Source organism: Engraulis encrasicolus, chromosome 5, assembly GCF_034702125.1.
Source record: "Engraulis encrasicolus isolate BLACKSEA-1 chromosome 5, IST_EnEncr_1.0, whole genome shotgun sequence".
Classification (NCBI taxonomy): Eukaryota; Metazoa; Chordata; class Actinopteri; order Clupeiformes; family Engraulidae; genus Engraulis; species Engraulis encrasicolus.
Genome location: NC_085861.1, coordinates 47,317,283 through 47,325,868, shown reverse-complemented (window position 1 = coordinate 47,325,868; position 8,586 = coordinate 47,317,283). Strand labels below are relative to the sequence as shown.

Below are 8,586 nucleotides of genomic sequence, written 5' to 3'. Positions count from 1 at the left end.
CTGTATATTTGAGCATTTTTTGAAGTGGGTATACTGTATATATTTGTGCTATTCAAAACAATGGATCAATCAATTTTAAGTGGGTATACTGAAATCCCTGAAATTTAGAAGTGGGTATACTCCGTATACCCGCGTTCTACGTAGACTACACCACTGACACACATTGACTAGAGGGGCAGTTTTTACAGACTTGCCCCGTTATTCGTGGACAATGGAGTACCTTCAGTGGCCTGTAGATGGCAGCAAAATCCTTGAGGACTATTTGGGAAAGAAAAGTTGTGGAAGTCCAAAATTAGTCAACGTGGCATGTTTGAAGATGAAGAAATACTATTGGAGGATATGAAAATTTCATATTGGCTCGTTGGTCTAGGGGTATGATTCTCGCTTAGGGTGCGAGAGGTCCCGGGTTCAAATCCCGGACGAGCCCTGCTTTTGACCCAGGAGGTGCAAATTCAAGAATAGTGGGCATGGTATATTTGCTGAACTCAGCATGTAACTTCTATCCAGGTACATGTGAGCAAACAACGAAGGTGGGGATTTGTGCACAACATATGTGACTGTCTATTTCAATCTCACGACCCACATAAGTAGAGCCTGTCCAATTTCACCTTGGTTTAATATATTTTAAGTAAGGATTTTCTGAACGTATTATCTAATTCAACATATTCTGCACATGAACAAGGCAGTGGTTGAACTTTGCATGGAGAAGCGGCCCAGCTTGTTTTGCATTTATGTCATTAGTGACAATGGGAAATAGATACGTCACATGTAGTAAATTTGAACTTGACTAGATTTATCATGACTTAATCTCGGCGGCTCGTTGGTCTAGGGGTATGATTCTCGCTTAGGGTGCGAGAGGTCCCGGGTTCAAATCCCGGACGAGCCCTGAATCTTTTCCATTTGTGTTTGAAATCGGTGCGATGGCTGGTCGTCATGAATCTTCAATCCGCAGTAGTGATAGTTGTCACAATAAGATTCGTATCTCTAGTGTAATAAATAGTGCATTGAACACTCAACGACGAGGGATGAGAATGTGCAGCCTAATCGGTACAGCACTTTATTGTTACGGTGGCACTGGCCACCTTGACAAGAAACACCTACCACATTGCCTAGGTCCCCTGAAAAGATAAAGAGTTCGTGTTGTGAAAGTCATTTCTAAAGTTGCTCAATACTTTTAACACCCCCACCACCTTGATTAACTAAATCTGCGGGAAGCACTATGTGTAATCAAGTGCTAGATAGATATTGAGCCAATCTGTCTAACCAAATCAGAACACGCATACAGGGCAGAAAGGCAGTGAAGGAAATTAATTAGACAGCTTTAATGGTGTCAATTTATTTTGTGTAGTTTGGTACTGTTAATTTCCCCATGCGTATCTGAGATGAGTCATATTGTATATTACCTATACTATTACAAAAAATATTGAACTATTGTTAGCTACTTCTCAACCTTTGAAATGAACCAGTCAGATAAGCAGGGGTCCCTGTCGTGCCGAAAAGCGAGTCCCTGGCAGAACACGAGTGCCCTCATTGAAACCAATGACATTTTTGGAGAGAAAATTATACTAATTTTTGCAGAATGAATTACATGATTTATGAACTAAAAATATGCTTATGAAACATTACTCGTCCTCCACTTAATATGAGCTATTTTAATGAAACCGTAACATTTGTTATGACAATTCTTCGATTATTTTATGGAAATAATACTGAAATTGTAACCAGCTCTTTGTAATACTTCCAGAAGGAATGTAGATGCTTTATTGGTAGGCTTTCCATCTTAAATTGCTTTATTGGTAGGCTTTCCATCTTAACCCTATCCAGACCGGGGGGGGGGCAAAAAGTGCCCGCACCAACTTTGATGTCGTATAACTCCTGAATGACTTAAGCTATGGCTACGAAACTTGATGACTTTTCCTAAAATGAAGTTGGCTACAGTGTGATACCAAAAGATTAGGTGTATCATTTTTGTTGTTGCCATGGCAACGGCTTTCTGACAGGTACGCCTGACCCAAAATCACTGATCTAAGTCTCATCAGTGTACCCTCCTTATTGCATACTACTTATGGTATAGTTATTCCATTACATCAGCATAACTTTACCAAATATAATATTAGCTTAAGTAATTATCATTATAAGTTAGCATTTTATGCTAATTCATGCTAATTTATGCTAATTTGATGACGCCATCACATTTAAAATCAAATAGCTACTTTGATCTTTACCAATGCACATTTCACCTCAATTTTATTTCTTCTTTTTATTTCTCACTGCTTGTGTGTCTTATGTAGATCATACCCTGCAAATTTAGTAATAATGTACACTGTTGTTGATGGCTAACTGCTTGCGGCAATGTTATAAGAAACTGACGCCGCTTTGCCATATCTACGACGTGATTTTGTCACGTAATTTTCCATGTTTTTTGATATTTTTATTAGCATCAGAAATCCTTGTGAACATTTGAAGTGGTCTGATGCACATAATAACTATAATTCACGTGCATTACCCAAGTTAGATGGAAAATACATTAAGGTGACATTTGGGCAATGAAATCAGGAAATGACATCATAATGACGTCATAATACCCAATAACGACACCAAACTGATGTCAATCATAGATTTTTGGCTGAAGATCATCTCCTCCAAGTTTGGTGGTCATACCCCATTCGGTTCCTAAGTTATGAGGGGGGGGCCAAAAGAGCCCCCCCCCGGTCCCAGGAATGCCAAAAAAGCCCGGTCTGGATAGGGTTAAATTGTGTCGGATTTGTCTGCAAAAATGGCTAAAAAATATCGGAAAAATTGGTCATCGATTTCCATTGGTTTCAATGAAGGCAGTCGTGTTCTGGCAGGGACTCGCTTTTCGGCACGACATCCCCATTACGCATGTTGCGCGCTGTGCGTAATGCGTAAAATATGTAATGGTGACCCTGTCATCACGGTACGTTTTTCAGGTCTTAACAGAGAACAAAATTTGGAGTCCACTCGTCCACACCTGGCTTGATGTAGAATGCAATAGCTTTCAGCTACCAGGGTGTGTCATGTAAGCATGGATTTCAGCCCACTATACTTTGAAGCCTAGAGCGTACCATGGCCGACTTGTAGTGAGGCTTGTTAAGTCAATATTCCATAAGAATCTTTCATTTGGTGATACAAGCACCAAATCAGGTACACGGGTTCTCCAGGGCCTACTCTGCCAGAAAAGGTCGCTATCCAGCTGAAAAAACAAGATGGCGGCCATTTTTCAAGATGGCCGCCTCATTAAAGGTGAAAAAAGCTGACATCTGAGTGATGGAATATAAATAATATTAAAATGTATGAATTCTGACCAGGACAACTTAATAGTATCAATATTTCATCAGAAAATGGCCACCACTTTTCAAAATGGCAGGCCTTACATAACTGAAAATGCATATTTATGACATACAGCTGTCCGATAGCAGGTATTCATTAATACATACTAACCTTGCCATCAGTGTTGGAATACAATGTCATAAAACAATTTTGTTTACATTCTGTATTAGAGTGATGTTATAGCACAACCAGGAAACACTGGAGACATCACTGCTGTGAGACTCATGGGGATCAGTGTCGGCTTGTGGTACAATAGCTGTAGTTGTAGTTTACTAACTCTTTTAGTAGTATACTCACTTTAGTTGTTAGTATTTATAGTCTCCCATATGCTATCTAATAAGACCCTCTATATAGCTTAACTAGAAATGTAGTTAGTGTAGTTAGAAATTTAGTTAGATAGCCGCACCTGAATTGACAGGATGTGCCAGCACGGGAAACCCGAGCCAAGGGTAACGGGGCTTCAGTTACCCAGATGGTATACAGATCGCACGGGACTTAAATGACACGGGATGAATGATCAGGCTGGGTGTAGGGCAGAAGTTGCCTGATTTTCATAGACTTCAGATCACATACCGCGATTCTGGTTTGACCAGGACTATAACGATTAGCGTTTCCATACAGGGCGAACTTTGTTTCCATGGCCTGGTTAACCCGCCTCCCTCGGCTTGCTACTGGTTGAGGGCTGTGGCGAAGTTTAAACCAAACATTTCTTAGCCCAATAGAACGTCTCTGCATAAACCACGTCACTGCCTTGAACACGCCTCTACCCAGGACGGTTGAAAATGCTCAGTTGATTGGTTCCAGACAAAGTGGGTGGAGATCCCGCTGTAGCGGGATTGAGCAAGCTCCTGGCCCTACTGTGTGTAGCTGTCACCGGTAGGGCGGAGCCCGGCTGGGCAGAAGATGACTGAACCTTGCCATATCTCATTTTGTACGGTTGGGTGGTAAAAGGATAGCCCCTCGGCCTTTAACCGTATTACACAAGATGTCTGCTAAAAATCCATTGAACTGCAGTACATGTCTGGAACAACACCTCAAGCACCCTGACCCTGAGCACGGTGGCCCAGCAAGGTTGTGTGCTTAGCCCCCTGCTGTTCACGCTGCTGACACATGACTGCAAACAACCCATTGCACTAACCATCTGATGAAGTCTGCGTACGATATAACACTGGGGGGCCTCATCACTAAGGGTGACGAGACTCACTACAGAGAAGGAGTAGACTTGCTGGTCAGATGGTGCAAGGACAACAACCTCCTACTGAATGTCAACAAGACCAAGTAGATTGTTGTCAACTTTCAGAGGCGCCAAAAACAACTGTTACCACAAAATTCCTTGGAGTGCACATCAGTGACGACCTCTCTTGGACCACAAAGACATCATCACTGGCGAAGAAGGCCCAACAGCGCCTCTACTTCTTGCGCAAACTGAAGAAGGCAAGTGCTACACCCTCCATCATAACAGCATTCTACAGAGGAACCATCAAGAGCATCCTGACCAGCTGCATCACAGTGTGGGGAGGAGGTTGCACAGAGCAAAACAGGAAGACACTCCAGCACATGGTGAACACAGCGTAGAAGATCATTGGAGCGCCACTCCCCTCCCTGCAGAACATTTACACCACTCGCCTCACCCGAAAAGCACTGATGATCACCAAGGACATAGGTCACCCTGCACACAAACTGTTCAGTCTCCTGCCCTCTGGAAAGAGGTGCAGGTGCCTCCGCTCCCGTACCACCAAGCTGGCAAAGACCTTCATACACCTCTTAATCTTCCCTCCTATCACTGATAGCCCCCCCTCAACACTGAATTGTGATTGCACATTCTACTTGCACTAACTCAAAACACACACACACACACACACACACACACACACACACACACACACACACACACACACACACACACACACACACACACACACACACACACACACACACACACACCACACACACACACACACACACACACACACACACTGAACTAACTCAAAAGCACACACAAACATGCACACACATATTGCTGCTGCTTCATGCCTGTTACTTAATGACTGTACTGGATACCAACTAGTTGTAAATATTGCACATTACAATTGCTTACTTTATATTTATTATTATTTCACAATGCTACTATCACCATGTCAGAATCGTCACAATAGGACATAACTGAATATGTACAACAATACCTCTTCTTAATACATGTTCTATGTATGCCTGCTGTTGCCCAGTCTTGCACTTTATATCTCTGTAAGGGTATTGTATAACCCTTGCAAAATGCAAATTGAAAGCCCTGCCAAATGGGGGTGGCAAAAAGATGGTGAGACCTGGAAAGTTCTCTGGTCAAAGCTTCCTGCAATTGCAGAGAGTTGCCAGCAACTGACAAAATGTGGATGCAAGACTGACTGCCGAGGAAGATGCAAATGCTATTGCTTTAGCCTCAACTGTACACAGTTATGTTCCTGCAAATGTGAGGACTAAAAAGAGCTAATCCAACATGTGCATCAGAGAGTTTTCCTACCAAAACAACAAACCCAAACAACAAACATGTAATCATTATAGGCATACTGTTTTTGTAATATTTAGAATCATTCAGTGAGTGTTAGTTTATTTACATGTAATTATGAAAATACTATAATTTCCAATATTTTCGTTTTTTTTTTGAGTGTATAATTGAATTTGCCATGCTCAACATAATATATTTCCATACATTAATATTCAAAATATGATCAGTCAATCAACATATACATAAAAGCCATTTAAAAGCAGTTCAATTGGCGGCCATCTTGGAAAATGGCCGCCATTTTGTTTTTTCACCTGGATAGCGACCTTTTCTAAAAGGGTAGGGTCTGGAGCACCTCTGAACCAAATTTGATGCTTGTATCACCAAGTGAAAGATTATTTGAGGTAATTGCTCCACTATTGATTGTATTATTAGCCTATGTTTCTAATGAATATTTCTGAAGTCATTTCATTTACACTAAATAATAAGTATATATACGGTAACCACATCATTGATAACCGAACCGGCTCGTTGGTCTAGGGGTATGATTCTCGCTTTGGGTGCGAGAGGTCCCGGGTTCAAATCCCGGACGAGCCCGAGTTTTAAATTCACTCCTAAGAGATGAAATTTGAAACCCGGTTTGAAGGCGTCCGCCTCTGGTGGCGTGTCAAATGAAATTGATAATGAGGTTACGCAAGGCATTGCAATCTGACATGAAACTTCATCGTTAAAATATAGGATTGCCATTCACTGTCTGTACATATCCTGTGGTTGGAGAGGAGGAAGACCAGAGCGCACTCTGCCTCTCCAACTCAGACTCAGACAAAATCGGTCCTTTCATGACAGGTAGCCTACGGTCCTCCCCTCCCACTTTCCAACTATCTGTTCAATAATATACACTCCTCTCCAACTCACACACAGACAAAACTGGTCCCTCCATGACAGCTACGGTCCTACTGTCCGCTCCTCATACAGGCAACCATGTTTTACACACATTATTATTTTTTTTGTATTGCCATCATTAGCAATGTACAGTGATATAGAGACGATTTTACTGTCCGCATACCGGCTCGTTGGTCTAGGGGTATGATTCTCGCTTTGGGTGCGAGAGGTCCCGGGTTCAAATCCCGGACGAGCCCATGTTTTCATTGACAGTATTCTGAAGATTCCAACCTATGTGTGGTCATACAAGGGCTGTTCCTCTAATGGACAGATACACGTAGGTCAAGCCCTGTATGATCTGTAATACACAGAATGAAGTAGGCATGTGTTGCCTTGACTGTATACTATGTAGCCTAACCTCCAAAATCCCATAAATCAATGTTGGCACAAAGTTCCAAAAAATGTACGGGTTTTCACTGTTCACTTCACCCTCCTTTGATGCTACTCCTCATTTAAAATTACAAAGCCACATAAACTCGTGTACGCTCGCATAAACTCGCTGTGTAAAGAAACCAGAATGTAGCCTATGCAGTCGACTGCAACGCCTGCCCGTGGTCTCTCGGGCACCACCAGTTGCTGCTCTGTGGACATGCACAACGACAACACTACAGTAGCACAGTACTTACCACTAGGTGGCTACCAAGTCCTTTGAAACACTGAAAGCAAAGTACCGGTATTTTAAGGATTTGGGGTTTGACGTGGCATCCCCCTGCACAATATTGAAGTGAATGTGCCATCAATTTTTAGATCAAATTGCCGTGTTCTTGGGAGTTCATTTTGTAAGCAGTGGGCCTACGTGTGTAGGGAAAATGTCCGAAGTGCAATTTGAACATGATTTCAAATATATATATTAAGTTTACTATACAATCTCACAGAATACCATCCGAACTCCAAAGGAAATTATTTCAAAATATGGCTCGTTGGTCTAGGGGTATGATTCTCGCTTAGGGTGCGAGAGGTCCCGGGTTCAAATCCCGGACGAGCCCTGTAACTTTTCAGTAAACTTGGAAGCAAGATAAATAAGGCAAAATAGTGCCATAATGAGTGTTGTGAAATATTTAACAGTAAATATCTTAAGTGTGATAAACTGGCTGAGAAGAGCATTTGCAAAGTGCTTTACAATAATGGGCTACTGCACATGGCTTCAAGGATTTAGGGCAGCCTTTATAATTAATGTGGCCATTAATAGCAAACAATAACAACAGTTCATGTAATTCATACACGCAAATAACTTTTCATACAATGAACAGTGGCAACACAGTGTCAACAAAAAGCACAACAAACTGCAGCATAAGACAGCTGAAAAATATTAAGTGGCCTGGCTGGCACAGTCAGGGCATGGGCATATGAACACATTGTATCATTCTTTTATTAACAACAAAAAAAAAGTTTGATACTTGTAGGTACAATTTTGACCAGCAGGGGGGAGTACAATGACAACATATCTTGTTTGTGTAGGGTGATTGAACTTTCTGTCAGAATATTAATGACAGCTAGGCAGCGTCCCTACACAACAGCCCATAGCTATCATTGTTTACATGTGAAAGTAACTATTTAACTTTTTAATTTGCCAAGGTTTGGTCATAATGTTTATATTTGTGGGGTTCTCTCTATTGCAAACACATTGTGAAAGTGAAAGCCCACTGGGAAACTCCAACTCTCATTGTCATTGTGACACAGTACTCCACAGCACACAAGTGAACACTGCACACATGCCTCACCCGTGCAAGGGAGCAGCCCCCAATGGCACCCCAAGTGAGCAATGCGGCAGGACAGTACCATGCTCAGGATTGGAG

At 42.0% G+C, this 8,586-nt stretch overlaps 5 non-coding genes across 5 annotated transcripts; all 5 read left to right on the top strand.

Annotated features, from left to right (window-relative positions):
• The first annotated feature begins 355 nt into the window (after nucleotides 1-355).
• trnap-agg (transfer RNA proline (anticodon AGG)) lies at nucleotides 356-427 on the top strand. Its single transcript has one exon. It is a non-coding gene; the product is annotated as a tRNA-Pro (tRNA).
• Nucleotides 428-814: 387 nt separating this feature from the next.
• On the top strand, nucleotides 815-886 carry trnap-agg (transfer RNA proline (anticodon AGG)). Its single transcript has one exon. It is a non-coding gene; the product is annotated as a tRNA-Pro (tRNA).
• Nucleotides 887-6,373: 5,487 nt separating this feature from the next.
• Nucleotides 6,374-6,445, top strand: trnap-ugg (transfer RNA proline (anticodon UGG)). Its single transcript has one exon. It is a non-coding gene; the product is annotated as a tRNA-Pro (tRNA).
• Nucleotides 6,446-6,915: 470 nt separating this feature from the next.
• On the top strand, nucleotides 6,916-6,987 carry trnap-ugg (transfer RNA proline (anticodon UGG)). Its single transcript has one exon. It is a non-coding gene; the product is annotated as a tRNA-Pro (tRNA).
• A 717-nt stretch (nucleotides 6,988-7,704) lies between these two features.
• trnap-agg (transfer RNA proline (anticodon AGG)) lies at nucleotides 7,705-7,776 on the top strand. Its single transcript has one exon. It is a non-coding gene; the product is annotated as a tRNA-Pro (tRNA).
• Nucleotides 7,777-8,586: the final 810 nt, after the last annotated feature.